This window comes from Oryctolagus cuniculus, chromosome 4, assembly GCF_051225735.1.
Source record: "Oryctolagus cuniculus isolate XC-2025 breed Fujian yellow rabbit chromosome 4, ASM5122573v1, whole genome shotgun sequence".
Classification (NCBI taxonomy): Eukaryota; Metazoa; Chordata; class Mammalia; order Lagomorpha; family Leporidae; genus Oryctolagus; species Oryctolagus cuniculus.
Genome location: NC_142870.1, coordinates 70,819,232 through 70,846,492, shown reverse-complemented (window position 1 = coordinate 70,846,492; position 27,261 = coordinate 70,819,232). Strand labels below are relative to the sequence as shown.

The 27,261-nt window shown below is 37.1% G+C and overlaps 1 protein-coding gene and 1 long non-coding RNA gene across 48 annotated transcripts in view; one reads left to right on the top strand and one right to left on the bottom strand.

The window, feature by feature from the left end:
* Positions 1-27,261, top strand: part of ZBTB20 (zinc finger and BTB domain containing 20) — an 873,240-nt gene that overhangs the window by 326,116 nt on the left and 519,863 nt on the right. For 4 of the 47 annotated variants that reach the window (XM_089331699.1, XM_089331692.1, XM_089331710.1 and 1 more), the window contains one exon: positions 1,590-1,611. The exons of the other annotated variants lie outside the window; for them this stretch is intronic. The gene's annotated coding sequence lies outside the window, so the exon portion shown is untranslated. The remainder of the gene's footprint in view (positions 1-1,589; positions 1,612-27,261) is intronic. 47 annotated transcript variants of the gene reach the window in all.
* Positions 20,791-27,261, bottom strand: part of LOC149127008 (uncharacterized) — an 88,176-nt gene continuing 81,705 nt past the window's right edge. Inside the window, exons 2-3 of the long non-coding RNA XR_016233104.1 lie at positions 25,686-25,755; positions 20,791-20,924 (exon numbers count right to left, since the gene is read on the bottom strand). This is a non-coding gene — a long non-coding RNA (uncharacterized LOC149127008). The remainder of the gene's footprint in view (positions 20,925-25,685; positions 25,756-27,261) is intronic.

Here is a 27,261-nt window from a genome sequence, read left to right as displayed (position 1 = left end):
TCTACATCTAATCTGCTTAGTTTATTATTCTCCCAGGACCTCGTATGAGCTAGCAAACATGCAGCGCTTGGGCAGCACGAACAATGGCTGTACTGTCATTCTAGATAATACTAAGGCTCTGCAGAGTGCATTGGCTAACTGGTTTTCTTTTGTTTATTTTCTCTTCATATTTTTCACTTCCTTTGAGTTGGTTTGGAGGGAATGGGCATTAGGAAGAAAAAAGATGTTTCTGCTAATCAGATGCTTTTCTTCCAGGAAGTTAGAAAGCAGTGGGGTTGGTTATTTTATTTTACCACCAAGATGTATATGGTTTATTCACATAGATACTGAGCAAGGCAATTGGTCAATCAAAAAGTACATACTTGGCCGGCGCCGCAGCTCACTAGACTAATCCTCCGCCTTGCGGCGCCAGCACACCGGGTTCTAGTCCCAGTTGGGTTTGCCGGATTCTGTCCCGGTTGCCCCTCTTCCAGGCCAGCTCTCTGCTATGGCCAGGGAGTGCAGTGGAGGATGGCCCAAGTGCTTGGGCCCTGCACCCCATGGGAGACCAGGAGAAGCACCTGGCTCCTGCCATCGGATCAGTGCGGTGCGCTGACCGCAGTGCGCCAGCCGTGGCGGCCATTAGAGGGTGAACCAACGGCAAAAGGAAGACCTTTCTCTCTGTCTCTCTCTCTCTCACTGTCCACTCTGCCTGTCAAAAAAAAAAAAAAAAAAAAAAAGTACATACTGTAGGCCTGCAGGGCAAACAGAACTCTGGGCAAGATACTAGAGGCTTGAAGTATACCTGTGCTTTACTGTGTTACTACACAACAAGTACTCAGGCAACGTCAGAGTTTGCCCTCAGATAGCAGGTACCAAATGAGTACAGTAGATTCCAGAACAGTACAATAAAGAGCCAAACCAGAAAAATGCACACACATACACATAGACACACATATACATTCAAATATTAGTAGAAGAAGAGATTCCTAAAAATTCCCTATGTGGTCAGTGGAGGTTTTTTCCCATTTCTCTGGTCCCGGGAAAGGGGACTTTGATAATCTCTGTTATACTGCTTTACTGGACAAAGGAATTTCATATGTTGCATATGTTTCACAGATGCAATGGTCAAAAATAGACTTAATTCCCATGAAACTTCTCCAACCCCACCTCCCCAGAGAAGCCCAGGTTAAATAAGCTGGGCTACCAATCTCTAGGAGGATGCTTTTGGTTGATCAGTCAGTGTCAATGAGGCACATTGTAAGTAGGGATAATCAGGGGCACGTGGTTGTAGGAGAAGGGGAACTATGATGCAAAAGAGGCTAATTTTTCTCATAAACTATGAAGCAAAATGACTGATCTTTCTCATGAACTAATTCTACAGAGCGTGTCCTATCCCTGTCTTTCAAGTAATGACAATATCCCTCAAGTAAGTTTCTTCCAAGGTGATCATTACAAAACATAGCTCTGTTAGAGGTATAATACATTTGTTTACAAAATTCAGTCACATTCCTTTATCATGATGGATCCCATATGAGGAAGTTCTTCGTTGACTGGGATACCAAAACAGTTTGCTTGAGTGAAATGTAACTTTTTTTTTTTTTTTTCAGATCACTAAGTATGCTTTCAACTGTGAGTTAATCATTTACTTTCTTGGACTAGGATATTTATAGATCAAGAGTAAATATTTGAATTAAGAATTCTGGTGACGTCCCAGGGGGTATTTCAGAAACTTAGGATAGTAATCTGCTATTCAGCCTAATTTGCCCTCAGCTCATGCCTCAACAGTGTGTAATGGATACACTTGTGGTGGTGTCATTTTCCTTTTATGAGAAATGCAAGGACCCATCTTCTTACTCTCTTTTAATAAAGATTTAGCTAATTTATAGTGTCAAAAGTGGTGGTTTTAGAAATTCAGGCATTGTTGAATTCACTCCAAACAGTTCAATAAAACCTACTAGTAAAATTCATAGGGAGACAATTATTTAAAAACTAACTTTGTCTAACAAAATAATGAATTCATATTTACCATTACTCTCCTGTTGGATCCATATCTCATTATCATTGATTTCTCAAAAGTTTTCATCCAAAGAAACTAGTCCCAGATTATTTACCCTTCATCCAAGGATTTTCCCCCCATTTTTCCCTTTCCACTAGGCCTCCTGTTAACCAGGAGGTCTCAATACCCCAGCAGGACACCCCGAAGATGGTCTCTATGAGAGCTGTCAGTTCTCCCCAGGTTAGACTTCTGGCAGTCAGCATCAGTGGCAAGCTCTTGACTTTTTACTATTTAGGCTGGTATGGGTGGAAAAGCAGATATGCAAAGTTCTTAGAATTGTGTTTAAATAAAGAATATGTAAGCTTTAAGTGACAGCCTTAGGAACAAGCTCTTTTATGAATAAAGCTCATCAATGTGATGAGTTTTCTCAGCTGCTTGACTGTTTTGACTCTTGTATTCCAATGAGTTGTTTTGATTTCATACATTCACACACACACACACACACACACACACACAATGTAGGCATATGGAGATACACATGCAATACCATTATACACTCTGTACTGTGTGTGTCTGTAACATATATGTATATTATGTATTTACCTATCTACCTATCAATAGAACTAGCAGTAGTAATTGTTTCTAGTGATTTAAATGTCAGAATCTATGAAAATAAGCATTGGCTTAATTTCTTTTGGTTGATTTTTGAGTACCTATTCATACACCTCTGTTCCTGGAAGTCCTCAATGTGCTTATGAGTCTCCACTAGACTCTTAGGTTTATCAGGGGTGGAAAACTTTTCTCTACCAAGGTTATTTGGATATTTAGAACATCATTTGTAGGCCATACAAAATTACCAACTTAAAAATTGGCCTGCTGTAGGTTTATTGAATTTCAAGTTGTGCCAGCAGTTGCCAAATGATTTGGTGGCCTTCTATAGCCTGTAGGCCAGACCTTGCCCATCCCTGCTTTATATGATCAAGACATGTGCAATTGAGGGCCAGTATAGCACAGTACCCATTACTTATTAGAAAAATGTTCACTGCCTAATTTGGTGTTCTCCTTTCTATAAGAATGCTTTTGGTATATTTAATAGAAAATACGTATATAGTTACAGTTGACTTTAGTTGTGAAAATGGGATTGCTATAGCAGCACTTAAATAAAATGAATAGTACTGACCTACCTAGAAAAATTAATTATGAAATAATGGATTACAGTTGCGATAATAGTTTAGGGGACGTTGCTGGTTTAAATTCATCCTGAAATTTATTTATAAGTGGCACAATTAGAGTTTTAAAGACTATCACAACCTTGACTTACTGACATGGGTTCATATAGAACTTGAGTCAGGGTGGTAGGGAGAAGAGGTGGGTAGTGAACTTACTGCTTCACATTTAAGTTCTACAGAATTTCATATTCATATTTGTGGAGTAAGAATTGTCTCTAGGGAAAGGGCATCACGTCTTTTAACCAACATAATTTAACAAATTTGGGTCTTTGCATTAATCAAACTTTATATCAGGTCAGATAACAAAAATTGAATATACTTTTGCATTTAAGGTTGTTTTATTGTCTATATTGCCAATAAACTAAGTTTCTTCAAATACAATTCTATTTATTTATCAGATATTTGTTGATTACTACTATTTATTTAGCACTATTCCAGACACTTGGATGCCTATTAGTGAAAAAGGAAATAAATCATCTCATGTTAAAAAATTATCTAGGGGGGCCGGCACCATAGCTCACTTGGTTGATCCTCTGCCTGCGGCACCGGCATCCCATATGGGTGCGGGGTTTTAGTCCCGGTTGCTCCTCTTCCAATCCAGCTCTCTGCTGTGGCCCGGAAAGGCAGTGGAGGATGGCCCAAGTGCTTGAACCCCTGCACTCGCATAGGAGACAAGGAGGAAGTACCTGGCTCCTGGCTTCAGATCAGCATAGCTCTGACCATACCGGCCATTTGGGGGGTGAACCAACGGAAGGGAGACCTATCTCTCTGTCTTTCTCTTTCACTTTCTAACTCAGTCAAATAAATACATTTAAAAAAATATGATCTAGGTAAATAAATAAAATATGTTAAATTTTGATCATTCAGAATGGATGATTCATAAAAGAATAAATTGATAAATTATATTTCATCACAATCAAAAACTTCTCTTTGGAAACATTATTAGGAGGATAAAAAATAAGTCACAAGTCTGTATTTTCAATGAATATATCTGAATTGTACCTAGACAATATAAAGAATTTTCAAAACTACGTCTTTTAACAAGCTAGTCTTTTAAATGGGCAGAAGATTTGGCCAGGAACTACAACAGAAAAGATATGATGATTGTTTATATGCACTTAAAGGATGCTCTCCATCATTAGGCATTAGGGAAATATAATTTAGAAGCAAGAAATTCTACTACACACCTATTAAAGTGGCTGAAATTAAAAAGAATCACAACACCAAGTATTGATTATGATTTGGAGAAACTAGAATTTCCATTCACTTTTTTTAATAGAAAACACAATGGTTCGACCAAATTAGAAACAGTCTGAAGTTCCTTAAAAATTTAAACATACTTCTGCTATATAATCCAGCTTTTTCACTCCTACATATTGATGCAAAAGAAATAAAAACATAGGTTCTCATAGTGACTTTTATACAGATGTTCGTAGCAGTTTTATTTGTATCATCTAGAAATTATAAACAACCTAAAAGTCTATCAAGTGGTAAATGAATCAACAAATTGTTGTGTATCTGTACAATGGAGTACAATGCAATAATGAATAGAGTGAATTACGGGTACATGTCACAACATAACTGTATCTCAGAATTAAAATGCTGACCGTAAAAAGGGGGAAAAACGGCTACATACTACAGGATCCTACTTATATAAAATTCTAGGACATGTAAGCTAATGTATAGTGATGGGATATAAGGAAACTTTTAGAGGTGATGAATAATTATATTATCTTGATTATGGGAGTAGTTTTATGTCAAAACATGAAATTATACACTTTTAATTCATGTGATTTATTGTTGTGAATTATACCTCAACAAAGCTGTTTCTTTAAAAAATAGGGCAGGAGTGAAGGAAATTATATGTTGTGGGTGAGAAATTTTAAATAGGTTAGCCTATTTAAATTTGTTTAGAAATACTTTATAAGCATCTCCATTATTTGCCAAAAGTATCATCCCATACAGTTTTCCATCAGCAGATAGCACTATTCCCCTGTATCTGGGGAATACAATCCAAGACTCCCTGTGGGTGTTTATAATCACAGATAATATGATTATATATTATATTTTTCCTATATCTGTAGTCTCATGAGAAAATTTCATTTGTAATAGGCACAATAAGATATTAACACTACAGAACAATTATAACATGTTCTTTTTTTTTTTTAAACTTTTATTTAATGCATATAAATTTCCAAAGTACGACTTATGGATTACAATGGCTTCCCCCCCATACCGTCCCTCCCACCCACAACCCTCCCCTTTCCCACTCCCTCTCCCCTTCCATAACATGTTCTAATAAAAGTTTTGTGAATGTCATCTCTGTCTTTTAAATATATCTTATTATACCGCACTCACCCTTCTTGTGATGATGTGAGATGGTACATTGGCTATGTGGTGAGATGAAGTGAGGTGGGTGACACAGGTATTAAGTTGCTGTCTACTTGTCTGTAAATCCCTTGGAAACAGTTCTATTAATAATGTGATGAAATCTAACATGGTTCCACTCTATTCTACCCAGTATATGAATCAGTCCTTTATCTACTGGTTCTATGCTATATTTGCTACCCACCTATTAGTTGCTTAGCTTTCTCATTTGTCATATTAAATGTTTTGTTATCACAGTGTTTGGAATCAAATCACACTCAGTAAAGAATGTAGTTTAAAGCTCATGAATTATTTGTTTCTAAAATTTTCCATTTAATATTTTTGGACTACAGTTGATCACAGAAAACTGTGGAAAAGGGAAAACCACTGTTTTTGCCAAAAAACAAGGTAGAGTAAATAGATGTTTTAGAACCATCAACTTATTCAGAGCTATCCATTTGCTGGTTTGAAACATCGGACAGATTAACCAGTTTTTTAGGTGGTTTTATATTCTGTAAAATAGACAAAATATAATTTAGTCATGGCGATTAAGACAGTGTACCTAAAGTTCTTTCCTTCAAGTCTGGACACAAGAGGACATAGAGTAAGTGCCTGTCTGCCTGGCATAACTTAAGATGTGTGAGAAGAATGCTGTATATATCTCATCTTTGGATGGTATTATTGTAGGAATTTCCCTATTTGGGGATATTTCTTTCTTTTTTTTTTCAAACTCTGGAATATGCTGTTTGAAAACACAAAAGGGTGAACATTCATTTATATGTTTTGATCACCATCTTCTGAATTAGTTGATTAAATCATTTTTTCTCATTGTGCCGATGGACAAGGCAGTCACTTCAGCCATCCTTTAGGTCTCTGTAAGTGCCACTTATTCCAAGATGTGTTTCTTAACTTCTTTGGAATAGATAAATCTGCCTGTTGTGTAATTCCCTAGCTCTTCACTCTTCTTTCTTAGCTGTTAATGTCTTCCATGTTATGTCTGCCATCCAACTACGGTATATACTCCCTCAAGTCAGAGACAAGTTATGGCTTATTAACTAGTATGTCAAAAAGTACACAATGGAATACTATTCAGCCATAACAAAGAAGGATACCCTGTTATTTCCAGCAAAATGGATGAAACTTGCAGACATCATGTTAAGTGACATAAGTCACACACAAATAACTGCATGTTGCCCCTCATATGTTGGAGATAAAATAAACTTCAATTTGAACATAAAATATTGATTACTAAAGGCTGAGAGGAGTGGGAGGGACAGAGGGAGTTTGGCTTTAAAAAAGTAGAGGAAGTTGATGTGGTTTATATATTGTGACAAATATAAGATGTTAATAATAAGTGGAGTTGCTTATGAGGTATATGTGAACCCTTTATACAGCTGCACAATTTTTATTTTGTAAATTTAAAACTATTATGAAATAAAAAGTTTTTAAACAGCTAACATATGTCCTATCCTAAATGTTAGGCCCTATCCTAAATGTTTCATGAGTTACCTCATCACATCTCTAACAATGTGGTATAACCCTTCTCTGTATTTTACAGGTGAAGAAACAGATTGTACCACTTTCTGCCTACTTACACAGCATAATGAAATCTTCCTACTGTTTTTTGTCTGTTTTTTATTTGATTGTCACTACTTGAGTGAGATTTTGTCTACTACATTCTTTTTTTAAAAAATAGGTAATTAGTACAGGTTATAAAACTAATCCATAGGAGACTCTTTACTAATTTGCTAAGCACCAGGAATTATTCCATACACATAGAATACACTGATGAACAATTGTGAAAGGCAGCTTCTAGGATGGCATCCAACGATTTCCATACAGGTACCCTCAGCATCCATATATAATTCCCACTTCATTAGTTTTAGCTAGGCCTAGTGACTTGTTTGTAACTAAGGACAAAATGTCATGGGATGTCACTTATAAGATAAAGTTAAGAAGACTGACTTTCATCTTGGATATCTCTCTGACTGCCTCACCTGGATTTCTGTCCCTGGAGAAAGCGAAATGCCAGTCATGAGGCAAACCTACAGATGTGTGTGCATGACAAGACACCAAGGCTACCAACAACCATCTGAGTGAATTCGAGGGGGATCCCCACACTGTAGTTCAGACTACAGATGAGACCACAACCTTCACTGTGAGTTTGAGCACAATCTCATAAGAGAATTTGATTCTGAGAGATCCAGCAATTCTGCAACCAGATTCCCAACCCACAGAAACTAAGAGATAAAAAAGGTTCATTTTTTAATATTTATTTATCATTTTTATTTTTTACCTAGAAACCTTTTAAAGATACACAAACTTCATGCATTTCATATATACAAATTTAAGAATATAGTGATTCTTCCCTCCCTACCCTCCCTCCCTCGCACACCCCTATGCTTCTTCCTCCTCTCTCCCCTAGTCCCATTCTTATTTTTTACAAAGATCTGTTTTCAATTAATTTTATACACATAAGATTAGCCCTACACCAAAAGTTCAACAAATAGTATGAAGAAAAAAAAAACCAGTTCCTCCACAGTTGAGACAAGTGCCATTCAAAATCATTGCATCTCCAAGTATCAATTTCACTTCTACAAATTACCTTTTAGGTACTCTGTTAGGTACCACAGATCAGGGGAAATTTATGGTATTTGACTTTTGGGAACTGGCTTAATTCAATAAGGGTAATGGTTTCCAGTTACATCCATTTTGTTGCAAATGACAGGATTTCAATTTTTTCACTGCTGTGTAGTATTCCATGGTGTACATATATCATAATTTCTTTATCCAGTCTTTGATGTACATCTGGGTTGATTTCATATCTTAGCTTTTGTGAATTGAGCTGCTATAAACATGGGGGTTCAGATAACTCTTTCATATGTTGATTTCATTTCCTTTGAGTAAATTTCCAGGAGTGGGATGGCTAGGTCATATGGTAGGTCTATATTCCGATTTCTCCATACAATTTTCCACAGTGGTTGCACCAGTTTACATTCTCACCAGCAGTGGATTAGTGTACCTTTTTCCCTACATCCTCACCAGCATTTGTTGTTTGTTGATTTCTGTGTGAAAGCCATTCTAACAGGGGTGAAGTGAAACCTCATTGTGGTTTTGATTTGCATTTCTCTGATGGCTAGTGAACCTGAGCATTTTTTCAGTGTGTCTGTTGGCCATCTGAATTTCTTCTTTTGAAAAATGACTGTTCAAGTTCTTTGCCCATTTCATGACCAGATTGTTTGTTTTGTAGTTGTTAAGTTTCTTGAGCTCTTTGCAGATTCTGGATATTAATCTTTTATCAGTTGCATAGTATGCAAATAATTGCTTCCATTTTGATGGTTACCTCTTCACTTTGCTGAATGTTTATTTTTCAGTGAAGAAAATTCTCAAGTTGATATAATCCCATTTGTCAATTTTGGCTTCTTTTGCAAGAAGTTTTTGCCTGTGACAGTGTCTTGCAGGATTTCCCCAATGCTCTCTAGTAATTTGATGGTATCGAGTTATAGATTTAGGTCTTCAATCCATTTTGAATGGATTTTTGTGTAAGGTGTAAGGTAGGGATCTTGCTTTGAATTTCTTTATGGAGAGATCCAGTTTTCTCAGTACCATGTGTTGAAGAGACTGTCCTTGCTCCAGGAATTGATTTTTAACTCCTTTGTCCAAGCTAGTAGGTTTGGGGTAACAGATAACTAATATAACAATACATCTAAGAAACTCACCCTCTTGTAATATGCATTCTACTAGAAACAGTACACATAAAATATGAGATATAAATGACAAAGTTATGAGTAAATAGTTCTAAGTGGAAAATAAAGCAGGTTAAAATGAATTGAGAATGCTTTGGGTACCATAATTAGGCAGAGACACCATTCTAGTGGAGATAATGTTTGAAGTAAAATTAAGGAGAATAAAAGAGCCATGTGAGGATCTAGAAAAAGGATAGTCAAGGCAGAGGCAGAAGCAAGACCCCTACCTTACCCCTTACACAAAAATCCATTCAAAATGGATCAAAGACCTAAAGGCAGTAGAACTGGCATGGCTTGGTTGAGGGACTGAAACAGGAAAAAAACACAGCGAACAAAAGAAATGTGGTAGGAGAAAAGAGGGACATGAACAGATAATGGACTGTCATGGACTCGACTTTGGTTTTCATTTTTATTGCAAATATACTCAGACCCTTTGTAGGATTTTATTCAAGGGAATAAATTTCAAGGATTCTCTAGGGGCCTGCACTGTGGGGTAGCCGGTAAAGCCACCACCTGCAGTACCAGCATCCCATATGGACACAAGTTCGAATCCTGATTGCTCCACTTCTGATTCAGCTCCTCGCTAATGCACCTGGGAAAGCAGCAGATGGCCCAGATTTTGGGCTGTTTCACCCACGTGGGAGACCCAGAAAGATCTCCAGGCTCCTGGCTTTGCCTGACCCAGCCCTGGCTGTTGTGGCCATTGGGGAGTGAACCATTAGGTGGAAGATCCTCTCTCTTTCTCTCCCTCTTTACCTCTGTAACTTTGCCTTTCAAATAAATAAATAAATCTTAAAAAAATCAACAACAGGATTCTCTAGCTTCAGTTTAGACAATGGATTGTAAGGAGCAACAATGTGAGTAGAGAATTCAAATAAGAGCCAAGATAAGACATTGTCATTTGTGTTAAAGATAATAAGAATTGTTTAGCTTAGGGATGGGCTTTTGGGATCAATTTATGGGGTCAGTTTGATGGGGCTTAAGGATGGATTTGATATGATAGGTGAAGCAAAAGGAATCCCTGGTGTTTAGTGTGATCCACTGAGTGAATGGAGGTAGCTTTCATTGACATGGGGTTGAGGTAGTGGAAGCTCTGGTTTGTTTGAAGGAGGAAATGGAGGCATGTATGTTATAGGATCCAAAGTTTTGTTTTGAGTATATTAGGTTGGTCTATATCATGTAAAACTAATTAAGAATGGTACTTATTAATCCTTATTCTGTGTTTTAAATGAATTAATTTGCCTTGGAGAACCTTTTCTAATATCTCATAGTATTTTGCTTCATTATCAGTTTTGCTTTTTATAATCTTGGTGTAGATTATGTCAGAGACTATTTGATTGCTTAAATAACATTATACTGACTCCTGCTTTTCAATATAGTGAATTAATCATATCCAATTTCTTTTATATAATGCTACCAAATCCACTGAGGAAAAAAAAACTCATGTAGTATTTTTACTATACTTTATTAAAATATAAATATCAAATGCTAGATAAGCTTTGGTCTTTCTTTGGTTCAGACTATGTTAAAACTTTTAATCATCCTTTTTCTGTTTAGTGGCTCATTCATTCATTCATGCCCCCCCATTATCTCCAAGTTTGTAGCAACTTTACTGCAGGTCTTTTAAGTGCAGTGAGGAGTCTGAGTGGATCATTGTCTACCTTTTTCTACAAACTCAATAGTGAGAAGTAGTGAGAAGAATTGTGTTTACCTGGTTGAATTTGTTCCATAAAATAAAGTGATAATTGAACTCTAGTGGAAATGTTATTGATACCAGTACTTTTTTGTTGTTATCAGGTAGTGGACCTCTTTCAAACTCAATGTCTTAAAGTACGTTTTAAAAAAAGTTAAATGTCATCTAGACTAGTTCACATCAATGCACACCGTAAGTCGTAACAGAGATGTCTTTATATGAGTGATTCTCTAGCTCACTGGAAAATTTAAAATTGGCCCTCCGATACCAGTATATGAAACTAAAGGGCTGATACTTGCTCTACTAATTCTGAACAATGTGTTGCAATTGCTGTGCATTGTGAAATACTAGTGTGAACTGGCATGTTATAAAATTAAATTGTATTGTATAGTTCATTGTATTGTTCCATCAGATTTTGATATCCTTGCTTTAAATAATTCATGGGAAGAAATGATCACTTCATAATGCCACAAACTCACAGCAGGCAAAACTAATTTTACACAATATGAAAACAGATTTTATTTATTTAAAAGGAATATTAAAAAACACAACAACAACTTTTTTGACACCAGCTGCTGGGAAATAAATAGACTACTTTATGACAAAAAAATCTTAATCTATAAAAGCTGTTCCTGGGAGACCAAATTGAGAATTATAAAGATACATTTAAATGCACTGGTCAATGCTATAAACCTTATTTTGAGTACAAAGAACTCTCCCATCTTGCTTATTCTCTGGGGGAATAAATCAGTAATGGAAGAAAATTAGCTTTATAAACACCTTCGTGACACCTCTAACACGTAATGATAAGGAAGAGGAAAGCTTTAGGGTCACTTCATGGAACTGCCCCCCTAAATAAGTCTAAACAGCATTTGTAGGTAAACAGTAAGTAGTGTCCTCAGTACAAACTAGAAGTTATTGCTTGGCTTTCTCCAAACCGGACCTTCACTGAAAGTGGAAAAGAATATTTTGGAGTGACCACAATAATTTTTCCTTCACTTTGGCTTTAAGAGTAGATTGAGAAAATAAGGTGAAAACATAATACTGTCTTCTTTGAAAAAGTTTATTAAGTAGGCATTTTTAAATAGATACCATTCATTTTTATACCAAGAAGAAGAAATCCAAATTTTTGAATGTTATAATAGCTCCATAACTGATTCAACCAAATGTTGCCTTCACACCAAGAACAGAACCAATATCATGGGTGAGTCAGAGCTGAATGTCAGGAGCATGAGCATCCAGCATCTAGGCAGGCTGTGGCCCTGTTCCCTGAGGTTAGAGAAGAAAACAAGTGTGGAGAAGGGCAGGGATTGAAGCTAGGGAGTTTAGAGATGGACAAAAAAAAAGAGTGAAGTTCAAAAGAATGTTATTTTAGCACCAAAGCATTAACATTCTGTTGTTAATATAAATGTTGTTTATTGAATTTTTACTTTTAAAAAAAGATGTTTAGCTTAAAAACTCTTGCTGACAGTGGAAATGTAAATCTGAAGCTAGGAGACTGACTCAGTCGCAGAAATTTATTATTATCTCTGATAACAGCTGAATTCCAGTCTTCTCTGTGTACAGTAAAAGGGGGCAGATTTGTGTATCATGGCTTCATAGGCACCACTGAAAGAGCTTGTCTCTGATTTTTTTAAAAAAACCTTCCTCCTTGAGGGGTTTTGAGTCAGGAGTTAGAAATTCATTTTGGATTTGATAAATTGCAAATCTGAGATACCTAAGAATGGTGCTATTATTCTTTAATTTTTTGAGATATAAAACACTATGTAATTGAATGCTAATATGTTCAATGACTGGTAGTAATCTATTTGATGAGAATGGGTTTTCAGTAGCTTTCTGCATTTCCTAGGGGAAATAACATATACAGAGATAGTGGACTCCCTTTATCCTTAACATATCAGTGAAGTGTAATATATACATAGCAAGTGTTTTTTGGGACTAATAGAAAGAACATTGAAGTTCCAAAATACAAAGATCTAAGTTCGAAGTCTGGCTGAATTCCAGTCTCTCGTTGTTGACCTTGTGTACTCATTTTAAGTTTTCTGTAGTTTCTTTTTCAAATTAAATCTATTAAATATAGTTTGCAATATCTATGAAAAAGAATTCTTGTCATTTATTGAGATAATAGGAAAGATCTTGAGGAAGTTTAGATTGCTAAAATAAGAAAATTGATTTAATATAATTATGAATATCATGTAAATTCTATTTCTCAAAAGCAACATTGTTGCATTTAAGGAGAAACTGGTATGTATGTAATATAAGATGTGTCAGAATATTTATACTGACTGTTTTGCTATAACACAACAAGAGTTATAATGCAAACATTAACCAAAGCAAAGCTGCTGTAGTAAGGTTATTATCACACAACCTGAGTTATATTATGATTTTTCAGTAAATCAGTATATATGTGCCAGAGTATTTTCTTATATATAAATATTTTATTTAAGTATTTTTAGAACTATTTACTTAGGAGGCAGTCAGAGAGAGAGGGAGCAAGAGAGACTACGCTCTTATCTGCAGGTTCACTTCCCAAATGCCTACAACAGGGGCTGCCTTGTGACTTTGTGGGTAAGGCCTACTACCTGCAATTCTGGCATCCCATATGGTGCTGGTTTGTGTCCCAGCAGTTCTACTTCTGATCCTGCTTCATGGTAGTTGCTTGGGAAAAGCAGCAGAAGATCGCCCAAATGCCTGGGTCTCTGCACACCTGTGGGAGACCCAGAGAAAACTACTGGCTTCTCACCTCAGCCTAGATGTGCCCTGGCTGATGCAACTACTGGGAGAGTGAACCAAAATACTAAAGATACCTCTCTCTTTCTCTCTCTCCCTCTCTCTCTTTATCTCTCTCTCTCTCTCTTCCTTTCTGTAACTCTTTAAAATAAATACATAAATCTCAAAAAAAAAACCAAAAACACAAATGCTTACCACATCCCACATCTTTTTTTTTTTTTTTTTTTTTTTTTTTTTTGACAGGCAGAGTGGACAGTGAGAGAGAGAGACAGAGAGAAAGGTCTTCCTTTTTGCTTTTTGCCGTTGGTTCACCCCCCAATGGCCGCCGCAGCCGGCACACTGGAGCCAGGAGCCAGGTGCTTTTCCTGGTCTCCCATGCGGGTGTAGGGCCCAAGAGCTTGGGCCATCCTCCACTGCATTCGGGGCCATAGCAGAGAGCTGTCCTGGAAGAGGGGCAACTGGGAAAGAATCCGGCACCCCAACTGGGACTAGAACCCGTTGTGCCGGCGCCACAAGGCGGAGGATTAGCCTATTGAGCCATGGCGCTGGCCACCTGCCACATCTTATGGCTGGGTCAGGCTGAAGCTGGAATTCAGGAGTTCAATCCAATAATCTCATATGAATGGCAGAAACCCAATTATCTGAGTCTCCACCACTGCCTTCCAGAATCCACATTAGCGGGAAGCTAGAGTCAGGTAACTCAATTACTCTGATGTGGGATGTGAGAGTCTTAACTGGCATCTTAACCACTAGGCTAAACATCACTGATACATTATTTTAGCATGATAGTGAAAAATTGAACAAATAAATCCAAACATCTCAAATTTCTATTTTAGTTTTTTTTATTTTTCTAAGATTTTTAACCTTTAGAATACAAAATTCATATTCTTTTGACTGTAATCTTAGCTTTACTTCACCATGAAGCTTCACTTCATAATGAAAAAGTGAGCAGAGAGAATGAGAGTTAAACAGCATTTGAGCAGAATTATTTAAATGCTAAGTTATGGTTATGAAATTGTACATGTCCTGAAATAAGTGTAGTCATATTTTCAACTTCTCAGACCATTCTATAAGTTAATCATCAAATAATATATTGGCTTAAAATATGCATCAGTCTTTAAATAGGAACCAAGATTGGTCACAACTACGTGGGAGTGGGAAGAGGTTCATTGAATGCACAAATTTTGTGCTAAGATTTGAAACATCATAGCTGTACCTGCAATTAAGGACATTTAACTAAACGTTGATGTTGACTTTGAGCATAGTGAATCTGAGAAAAAAAACATAATGTTTCATAACAGTCAGGAATAAAATGATGTCATTTTTATTTATAGAATAATGTGTTATGCTTAGTTATAAAATGTCAAGGGTTTTGCCATTAGTGAATTTTGGGTGGCTGTCCCTTTGCTCCCTTATGAAATTTACTTTAAGTAGATTGTCATACTCTTTGAAGCCTAATATTAACTTGAAGCATCATGCCTTCGTTAGATAGATCTGGAGATGAACAGGAAGTCACTACATTAAACCATAATAAAATTAGCTGAATGTAATTGTGTGTGTGTGTGTGTGTGTGTGTATACATCAAGGAACGGGATAATTTTGATAAGGCAGAAGTAGCCAAACCTGAAAGTACTTTTGTTGAACAATGTACTTAGTGAAAGCACTTTTTGTTTGGTTGTACCACCCTGGCATTCCATCCAAACCTGCAAGTTGTGTTTATCCAAGGGGCTTCATTGAGATTCAGCAAAATGACATGGACTGGGCCAGGTGTGGCATACAGAGAGCAGACAGAATTCTGCTGACTTGGTGGAGTAGAACTTGGGGTTATCATCTCAAAAGTAACATTGAATTTCTCTCTGTGCACTTTTAATGCTGTCGTTTTCTGGAGACCCATCTATAGTCTCTTGGAGGCTTATTCTCTGTCATGGAAATAATACAGTTAAGCTGCTTGAAATCTCAACAGATTTAATATAAATGTTCAGATAAAAAGTTAGTAATTTAATGGTAGTCTTTAAACATAATTAGTGATGAAATTTAAAGGCCTAAGGGGAATAGAATCACAGAATCCTAGAATAAAATCATATCCTTTAGAGGTATAGTCCCATTGCTCTGTGTAACAAAGGAGCTAGGTAAGGTGACCAGCCCAAGATACTTCATTGAGGGTACATGGAAAAATCAGGCTTACAAGTAAGTGGCCCTTAGTCAAGTGCCTTTCCTAGTCAAGCTTACTTTCTTTATATCTGGATATTAATCTCATACAATGGAATAAATCAGATTTTTTTCTAGAGTTGTGTTCATGTACTCCTGTAGCATCAATAATAATGCTAAACATTCATATAGCACTTATAAACTGCTAGATATGACCCTAATTGTTTTATTGATTGCCTCTTTCAAGAAATCTTCATAAGAGGGGCCAGTGCTGTAGTGCAGTGGGTTAATGCCCTGGCCTGCAATGCTGGCATCTCATATGGGCGCCAGTTCGAGTTCCAGCTGCTCCACTTCTGATCCAGCTCTCTGCTATGGCCTGGGAAAGCAGTAGAAGATGGCCCACATCCTTGGGCCCCTGCACCCATGTGGGAGACCCAGAAGAAGCTCCTGGCTCCTGACTTCGGATTGGTGCAGCTCCGGCCATTGCGGCCAATTGGGGAGTGAACCATCAGATGGAAGACCTCTCTCTTTCTCTCTCTCTCTGGCTCTCCTCTCTCTGTGTAACTCTGACTTTCAAATAAATAAATAAATAAATCTTTTAAAAAAATCTTCATAAGAGCCTTATGAACTAGGTACTGCTGCCTTCTTTATTTCATATTCAGGTGAAAAAATAAAGTACTGAGAGGTTATGTAAACCTACCAAGCAAACAAGACCATTAAGTGGTGACCTGTGGACTTAAACCCAGGCAATTTGGGTTCTAAAGTGTTTACTCCCAACTACTTCAGCTTGTCAGGCATTTTAAAATTAGATACCTATCTAGAAATTCCATGACTACTTTCTCTTTGCTAGAAAGAGCAAAATATAAATGAGTTATAGACAGCCTCATTATATAAAATTTTGGAAGAACTAGATACTTTTACCTAGAAAGGAAGAAATCATGAGATATATACTACAGTTGTGAAAAAATTGGATTTTACAGTTTCAATGACTATTAAGCTACAGTGGGTCCAGTGACAATGACAAGATGAGTCATGGCTTAATATAGCAGAGCAGCAATCCGAATGGGCAGCCTTGTTAGTGTGTGCCCGGTCAATATATTTCATATATATGTATGACTGGTCCCTATGTCTGTAGAAAGACTGCTGTGCTGTGGTAGGACATTGAAGCACACCTAGGCTCAGTTAGTTGAGAGATAAGGAATATTATTAAATTTAACCTGAAACCATATTGAAAGGTGTGGAGGTGCAAGATAGATCTGGTTTTGAATACTGGCAGTATCATTTGGTAGCTGCCTGGATTTAGTCAAGATATGTAACACTAACTTCTCTGAGTCCCAATTTCTTTTTCTATAATTGGGATAATTATACTGATCTTCCAGAATTGTAAGAGTCAATGAGATCATTATATAAAAGGCTGAGCACTTTGCCAGGCACATAGTGAGTACTTAGAAGATATTAAATGTCTCAGGAGTAAGAGATTCATTAAGTTTTCAAAAATGAACTACAGTGCTAATTACTCATGTGGTAAAGGAAGCTTGGCCTAGCAGGTAATAAGTGGCAGGACTTTATGCTAGCCAATCTCTCACTGCCTTTGGATAAGGGACCATGAACTCTGGATTGTGAAAAGGGCTTATAAAGGAAGCTTTGTACATCAACTTACTTAAAATGCAATAGAGCAGCTTATGATTTAAAAGCATCATGAGGGGGCTGGCGCCATGGCTCACTTGGTTAATCCTCCACCTGCAGCACTGGCATCCAGTACGGACACCGGGTTCTAGTCCTGGTTGCTCCTCTTCCGGTCCAGCTCTGTGCTGTGCCATGGGAGAGCAACAGAGGATGGCCTGAGTGCTTGGGCCCCTGTAACTGCATGGTAGACCAGGAGGAAGCACCTGGCTCCTGGCTTTGGATCGGCGCAGTGCCGGTTGTAGTGGCCATTTAGAGAGTGAGCCAATGGAAGGAAGACCTTTCTCTCTGTCTCTATCTCTCACTGTCTGTAACTCTACCTGTCAAATAAATTTTTTAAAAAAGTATCCTGTGGTGAATCCCTTTATACTGTGAATAATCACACCCTAATTTATCTGTTTGGATTAACCAAGTGAGCCATGGCACTAGCTGCATACACCTACACTCTTATTCCTACAAGATAGACAATGTTTTCATGCTGGACTAGCTTTCAGAAAAATGCAGGATGCCTCTTGGGTTGAGAATGGTTTAGGCTAGGTAACTGCTGAAACACTCAATATACCTTATAGTCAGTGAAAACATTAATTTAACCATGTGTATATATATTTTAATGAGCACACACTCCTATAAGTTGACCTAGACTATAGGGAAGATCATTCCATGTAGCAATGTTAACAGTATTATCTGAACTGAAGAGTAAGCTGTTGAAGAGTAATTTTTGTTATATCTCATTTTCTTCCATTGAAATTTCAGTGGAAATCGATCTAAAATTTTGTCCTGCTACACCAAGCCAAGTAGCATTGGGAAGTTCTATAGTAGAAACAACATTGGATTTGGAATTGGGAAATCTTGTATTTGTTTTTATTTATTTATTTGTAAAGTGGTTCAACAGAAAGAAAGAGATAAAAATGATAGAGATAGAGAAGTCTTTCATCTTCTGGTTCACTCCCCAAACATCCACAGTAGCTGGGACTGGGCCAGGCCAAGCCCAGGTGCCTGGAACTCCCTTTGGGTTTCCCACATGGACGACAGGGACCCAAGTACTTAAGTGATCATCTGCTGCCTCCCAGGGTTCACATTAGCAGGAAGCTGTATCAGAAGTGGAGGTGGCCGGCGCCGCGGCTCACTAGGCTAATCCTCTGCCTTGTGGCGCTGGCACACTGGGTTCTAGTCCTGGTCGGGGTGCTGGATTCTGTCCTGGTTGCCCCTCTTCCAGGCCAGCTCTCTGCTGTGGCCAGGGAGTGCAGTGGAGGTTGGCCCAAGTGCTTGGGCCCTGCACCCCATGGGAGACCAGGAGAAGCACCTGGCTCCTGCCATCGGATCAGCGCTGTGCACTGGCTGCAGCACGCTGGCCGCGGCGCCCATTGGAGGGTGAACCAACTGCAAAGGAAGACCTTTCTCTCTGTCTCTCTCTCTCACTGTCCACTCTGCCTGTCAAAAAAAAAAAAAAAAAAAGTGGAGGCAGGACTCAATCCAAATTATTCCAATTGCAGGTGTCCAAAATAATGGGTTACCCAAATGTCCACCCCAGGAACTGGGAACTTGAATAAGACCTGTGAAGTACTAACTATGTGGCATGGGATAGGATGCCACTTGTTTCTATGTCCTAGTGTCATAATTGAAAACTTAAATTGTTGATGTAATTTCTAGCTAAAAATGTTCAGCCATCTGATTCATAAAATGAGATAGAACTATTTTGTTTTTCTCTCTCTCTCTAATGGAAAGATTAGAACAGGAAATCATAGAAAGAACACTTATGAAGAGTTAAGAGGTTGTCTTATGCCAGTCAACAATGCTTGTCACTCTGCCTCAGCTTGAACCCTCTTTTGCAAATGTGAAAATTTAGAAAACATTTTATTTAGCTATGATAGAGATGAATATGAACATAGGCAAACTCAAACCAAATGATTCTTTTCTCCCATTAGCTAGCAAACATTGACCTATGTTTGGAGAAACTTGAATGTATTTGAGAGAAAATGACCTCTCCCACGAATTAATTATATTGAGGACTAAAAAAATTATATCTTTTCATTGATTCCCTTTATTTTCACAGTATCTATGGAATTTTGCCAATTCTTGCTAGAGTGATTTAAGCTCATTATAACTAACTTGGATGAAGTATGCTCTGCAAGTTGAATGGGGGGGATAACATGCATCAGCTTGCACACTTGAACTGTGCAGTACTTCTCGAAAAGGTCCCTTTAAGAGCTTAAGTGACTGCTCTATGAGAACTCTGAGACCCACTTTGAATTTTCCCAACTTTTCATCCTGTTTGCAGGATGTTGAGAAGCGGTGAATTTATAAATGACCAGGCTTATCTTTTATCAAATGAGAATTTAAAACACATTTTATAGAGATTCATGCATTGTAAAAGGCTACCACTTAGGCCCACCCTGAGTTTCTTATTTGTCAAAAGATTCAAGTTTATTTTTAAGAGAAACTGATAAACTTAATTCAACCAAAGAATAATGAAACCGCAAATTTAAACTGGTAGCACAAAGATTAGAAGTCCCTAATAAACTTTAAAATAATACTGTCAACCTTTAAAATATGAAGGCTATCGAGTTTGCAAAGATCTGTGCAAAGAAGGTCATTGAGGTGCCATATATAATGGCTAGTAGTCACAAATGGCTTAAAAGAATGTTTACATTCTCTTTTTTTTTTGACAGGCAAAGTTAGACAGTCAGAGAGAGAGAGACAGAGAGAAAGGTCTTCCTTTTCTGTTGGTTCACCCCCCAATGGCCGCTGCGGCTGGCGTGCTGCGCCCATCCGAAACCAGGAGCCAGGTGCTTCCTCCTGGTTTCCCATGCGGGTGCAGGGCCCAAGCACTTGGGCCATCCTCCACTGCCTTCCTGGGCCACAGCAGAGAGCTGGCCTGGAAGAGGGGCAACCGGGACAGAATCTGGCGCCCCAAAGGGGACTAGAACCCAGGGTGCCGGCACCACAGGCGGAGGATTAACCAAGTGAGCCGCGGCGTCGCCCGGAATGTTTACATTCTGAAAATGAAGAATTTCACTCATTCATTTCCATTCTTTCCCAAAAAATGTTTTATTCATTTCAGAAGCAGAGGGAGAGAGATCGAGCCCATCTATCCATCCACTGGTTCACTCCCCAAATGCCAACAGTGGCTGAGGCTAGGCCAGGGCTGAATAAAGGAACTAGGAGTTCAACCCAAGTCTCCCATGTGAATGGGAAGAGCTCAGTTATTTGAGTCATCACCACTATTTCTCCAGGTCTTTTTTGGCAGGAAGCTGAGGTTAGGAGCTGGAGACAGGAAACAAATCCAGGTACTCTAATGTAGAACACAGATTTCTTAACTGCTGCATGAAACAGCTGCTCAATTTCCATTCCTAAAAAGAAAATTATTATACATGGATACAGACCATTCCCAATTTTTTAAATATGTAAGCCAAAATCCTACTTAATCTTCCTAATACATAAAAATTAAACATTAGTCAATCAATAATAACAAAATTATTTCCATGTTCTATTTTCTCTTAAAATTGTAGCAAAAACAGGATATATAGCAAAAATGGTTATCATTAGAAATAAGCAGAATAAGTCATTAAACAAATTCAAGAAAATTGAAAGTACAAATTTCTAACATATGGAGTGGATATTAAAATTTAATGGTATAAACAAGGAACATGCAATAAAATTTCTGTATGCCACAGATTGAGAAATATTGAGTATATAATGTGTAATATATGGTATTATAAAACTGTTAATAACATATAGAAGATTGGTTTATATTGATACTATTGTACCAATAATGAATAATGAAAATCTTTTCAATAGATACATAGACTATGAACCTAATATATGTTTAAAATATTTGTAAAAATATACTTGTAAAATAATAGCTTCATTCATTTACACCACTTAAACCCCCTGATTCTTCAGGATATATATGTGGGCATCTAACTTAAATGTAGACTTTAGAGGCCTATTAAGATGTCTATGGGTCTCAAGTTATAAAGCCTGGATATAAACTACTAGTAGAAATAAGGTAATTACTCGGGACATGCTCAAGCTGACTTACCTCAAACGGTAGAGTTAGAAACATACCAGGGGATTCCAATTCAATCCCATCAAGGTGGCATGTACCAATGCCATCTCACTAGTCCCAGTGATCAATTTCTGTTCACAATTGATCATAATGATAGGACTAAGAACCAAAGGGATCACATAAACAAGAGTAGTGTCTGCAAATACTAGCTGATAGAATAAAAAAGGGGGAGAACGATCCAACATGGGAAGTGAGATACACAGCAGACCCATAGAATGGCAGATGTCCTAAACAGCACTCTGGCCTCAGAATCAGCCCTTAAGGCATGCAGATCTGGCTGAAAAGCCCATGAGAGTATTTTAGGCATGGAAAGCCAAGACACTCTGGGGGAAAAAAAAAACCTAAATGAAATCTCCACGAGTGAGATCCCAGTGGAAAGAACGGGTCATCAAAGAAGGAGGTACCTTTCTCTGAAGGGAGGAGAGAACTTCCACTTTGACCATGGCCTTGTTTAAATATGATAAGAGTTGGTGAACTCAGGGGGCTTCCATAGCCTTGGCAGCTCATGACAAGAGCCTAGGGTGATTACTGATGCCATAAACAAGAGTGTCAATTTGTTAAGTCAATAACAGGAGTCACTGTGCACTTACTCCTCATGTAGGATCTTTGTCCTTAGTGTGCTGTACATTGAGATTTAATGCTATAACTAGTACTCAAACAGTATTTTTCACTTTATGTTTCTATGTGGGAGCAAACTGTTGAAATCTTTACTTAATGTATGCTAAACTGATCTTCTGTATATAAAGAGAAACGAAAATGAATCTTGATGTGAATGGAAAGGGAGAGGGAGTGGGAAAGGGGAGGGTTGCGGGTGGGAGGGACGTTATGGGGGGGAAGCTATTGTAATCCATAAGCTGTACTTTGGAAATTTATATCCATTAAATAAAAGTTTAAAAAAAAAGAAGGTAATTACAAGGAAAAAGAAGAACCAAGATCAGGGTCTGCTTGAAGTGTTTGCATCTATATTGAAGTATTGGGTATGGATACCATGATAGAGTCCAACTTAGGTTAAATCAGAGCATATTTTCTGAGGAATACCTGGTTTTCTTACTGGAGACTTGAGAATTCATAAAGCCCAAGAGCACCCTCTAGTGAAACTTCTGGAATAGGCCTAAGGGGCTTGCTCTTGACCTCAGCTCTCCCTTGCATATGACCTTTCACTGCCCAAAATATAAAATCTGGAGTTCTAATATCTGATCTTATCATCAAGCAGTCCCTATATCACAGAAAAGGTGGTATGCTTTGCAGGTGTTTCTAGTTGTAGAAATGCTTAAAAATGGTAGGACCTAATATCCCATTGATCCCATGATTTTTGTTTTTACTTATAATACTAATCTACCACACATGAGCTATATATTCTCATGTGTTAAAATTGTTCTTGGAACTAATATAACTAAAGAAATCATAGGAAACATGAGAAATGTGAAACTGAATTGTTGTTCTCCTGCCCTACCTCTACCTTTCTCAAGTATCTCAATCTTGGAGCAGATACTTGTATACTGTATCCAGGTACATGGCAATAATAGATGTCACAGGTAGAGGCTGAGATTTTAAGTAAAGATGCAAAGTTATAAGAGTGGTGAAACATTGTTATGTGTGCCTTCAGAATTTTTAGAAATGACTATAAAGCAGGCCAGGTCTTGGCTGTTAGTTAAAGCTGTGAATATATTACTCACTTAGATTGGTTACTGTTACAAGAATAAAGCAAGTTATTTTATAGGCAGTTTGATATAAAATGCAGTTGTTTTGGGGAAGGCCTTTGGCCTAGGAGTTAAGACACTGATTGGATGCCAGCATCCCATATCAAAGTGCCTTGATTTGGATCCCAGTTTCACTTCTGATTCATACTTCCTGCTAATGTGCACCCTGGGAGACTGCAGATGATGGCTAAAGTACTTGGATTTCTGTTATCTGTGTGGGAAACAGAGATTGAATTCCTGACTCCATGCTTCCTCCTGTTCCAGCCCTGGTCATTGTGGGCATCTGAAGAGTGAACCAGGGGATGGCAACTCTTTCTCTCTCCCTCTCCCTTTCTTAATCTAATTAATTAATTAATTAAAACTTTGATAATCCTACTCTTCTTAGTTCAGAGATCTAAATCTGCCACTTTAGGGGGAAAAAGCCAAAAACAAAAAACCCTGTTGTGCCCTGCCTGAATAAGGGCAGCATCAGGGCTAAATCTGGATCTCTGTGCCCATTCTAGTGTTCAATATGCTGTAAGAACTCACTTATTAATGGACTCGTAATGTAGTTTCACAGTTTCATTCTCACTGGTATTGCTTTTTATGGCTTTAATAACTTATAATCATCTCTTCACACTTAGAATAAAAAGTGTGTACCTTTCAATTTCATCTCTTTTCTATCTCTATTTCTGTGTAGGAAGGAATAAGTTACTGTAGTGGTTACTATTAGGAAGAAAACAAAAACATAATCATTTGATACAAGTCATACTTATATTAAAACACTGTGCCATACTCTATTAACTTTGTACACTTAAAAAAAATCTGGTTACCTATAGATCAGATTAATATTCTGATACTACTGATAACCATCCCTGAGATTCTATTCTTCCAAATTGTGTCTGTGTTTCAATAATACTTACCTCCTAGTGTTCGTGGAAAGATTACATGAGCAAATACAAATAAAGCACACGAAACATGGTTGGCATTCATTAAGTACAGTGTGTGTATTGAATGTTGATGTGTAATTTCAGAAAAAGAATAAGACATTCTTAAGATTATTCAATAGAAGACAGAACCATGAACTTCTATTAAAGATTCTTATATCTTAAAAATAAAATAAAAACTCCAAGATCTCAAGTTACTGGTTTCAGTTGAGAATGATTACACAAGAAATAGATACTTGGCAAGCCACAGTTCATACTCATGTTAGTTGCGTATAAGTGCTTGATTCTTTCATTGTATAATTGGTTACTACTGTGTTAATCATGAATTTAATCTTAATCTTAACCACATAGGACTTTAGAATTCAACCTTGCCTTCTCTCATGTTACTGTTCATGTTCAGAAGGTGGGGATGGTTACGTATGACCAAGGCACAATTATATACTTCTGATTTTGCTGAAAAGTTAGTAATTTTGTAATGGTAGCTTTATTTTCTGATCTTGGCTTATTTTGCTATTCCTCATCAGAGTGTTAATGTTGGACTCATAAAGTATGTAAATATTCCAGTTAGAAGCAATCATGGATATCAGCAATTCTGATCCTTCCATCTTATAGATGAAGAAACAAGATATCATGGAAGAAAGCTAGCCAATTTTCCTTCTACATGTTGGTTTATAGTGTTAGGTCCTACTTCCTTATTTTTCTAAAAATAATTGATCTGAAGAAATAACTGTTTCATTTTACATTCATAGAATCAACTGATTGATATACATAAATCAATGTCATCTATGAATATTTTAAACCTGTATGTTCAATAATACAATGTAGCATGTATGCCTGCCAGGTTTCTAATTCTGCAGTGATGTTAAAGCTCACACTGAAACTTGTAAGTGATTATCTGTAAGGATTTTCTTCTCCAGCTATGACTCTGAACAGTCTCAGTAATGAGACTGCACGATCTCTGCATGGTCTACTAAATGTTTTTAGGAAGTGGAACCCCCTTCTGGAGTTATGAGAGAAACATCACTTCTAAAATGCCTTTAAAAGTACTCCAGCATAAACATTACACTGGAACATTTCATTAGCTTTTTGAGAACAATAAAGAAATGTGGAGCATAATAGGCTAATATGTTTAAGTGGCCTTGGTAGAACCCTACTTAACTCAGTGGGGTTTTCTGCAGCATGCAGAGGTGGAAAACCATTCCCTACATATTTATTATGTAGGACTGCCTCCTTCTTTATTGCATGCAGTTTATATCAAAGAGAAGTGACTTTCCACCTGTAATTCTAAAATGCAGAAAATCTCAAAATACAAGTTTTAGAAGAATCAATATTTGGTTATGATGATCAGCAACCAGCCGTGCTGGCTTTTGTCATTCTGGATTCCTGTCAATCAAGATGGAAGACCAACCAACTTACATCGTGGAATTTCCTGGCTTCTAGGATTTAAATTGCCATCAGGGTATTCAGCTCTAAGGCACATAAATTCCTAAAAAAAAAAAAAAAGGCAAAATGTAAGTCAAACATTATTGATCACAAAAAAAAAAAAAACTAAATTAATAAAAATTATTCAGCTGCTTAAGTTAGCAATAGAGTTTTTCTGCAAAATATTTTGAGTTAGGTAGAGATATTTTAATGAAAAATGTACAGTGGTAATTTTTGTGGTGTATTAGGATTCCATGTGATTACACTGAATGTATTGCTGGACTTGCAGTATGATCTTCTGCCAATACTCTTTAGTGCTCTGAGCGTCTATTTTTCTCTGGTATAAATTGGGACTCATTAGTCTTAGGGACATGGTGATCATTGTGATTTGCTTGAGTTATTAGAAACAAAGGTATAAATTCAACCCACAATTATAATATTTTAAGCAAATTTAAACAGACATACTTGTTGACAAATGAAAAGTTTTCATATATGTATTCCTTTGTGCAGACAAGTTGTCACCAAAATTTATCGAAAAGTCTCACTTCCTGTTGTGTGGAATTGAATTAATGATACCAAAAAAACCTCTTGAATGACAGCCTGAGTGGCTGAAGTGGCTTATTTAAGCCATCATGTTTGTTTGTTTCACTTACTGTCAAACTCTGTCTTAGAAATGCTATCAACTGATTATATTGATAGATGGAATCCATCTTGCAGTTCCAGGAGTGTTTTGTATCAGGGAGTCTCTCCATTGGTTTTTGGAATCTATATGCAAAATAACATATAAACACAAATGTAAAACCCAGCTGTAATTGTTTTTTAGCATTTGGTGACATCATAAATCCTTTAAGATTTATACTCATATTGTGTTATAAATATCACCAGAATCACTCAGCAGGAGGGTGAAAACTATACAAAACTCACTGAAAGTAATGCATATGCTTCTCTTTCACCATGAGAAGTGTTTCCTAGCTACCCTATTTGCCTCAGTGGAATTTCACAAAAATGTTCCTGGCGCTGGAAGTTGGTCTAACAAAGAATCAAGTAGGCTCATTTTAAAATTCACCCCTAAGTATGTTTGCTGGTTTTGAAATTCTGATTTTGTGCTTATGTAATTCAGAAACAGCTTTGGTTTAAAAACCAAAATTGGCAAAAATACTAGTGCATTATGTGTTCTAATCACGTATGGTGTTTTGAAAAAATAGACTCAAAATTGACAAAATTGTTTCATTGGCATTACGGTTCAAATGCATGGATTTTTTTTCACAAGTTTCATAAAATGAAAATAAAATCGGGCATTTCTTAAATGAGTACTATATGAACTTAAATGATTTTTAGAATATTGAGTACACAACTCTATTATTGACATACATTTTCATGCTCTGCTTTTTCATCTTTTGTTTTATAGAGTTCATTGTATTTTAGTGTATGATCAAATTTGTGATGTCAATTATAAAGTGTCTGCAGTTCTCAGAAAACTCTGCCAGTGATATGGATAGTACCCAAAATCTAGTGTCTATAACCCAGTTTTCCTTCTCATAGAGTTCGTTGATTTTTCTTCTAAGTCCTT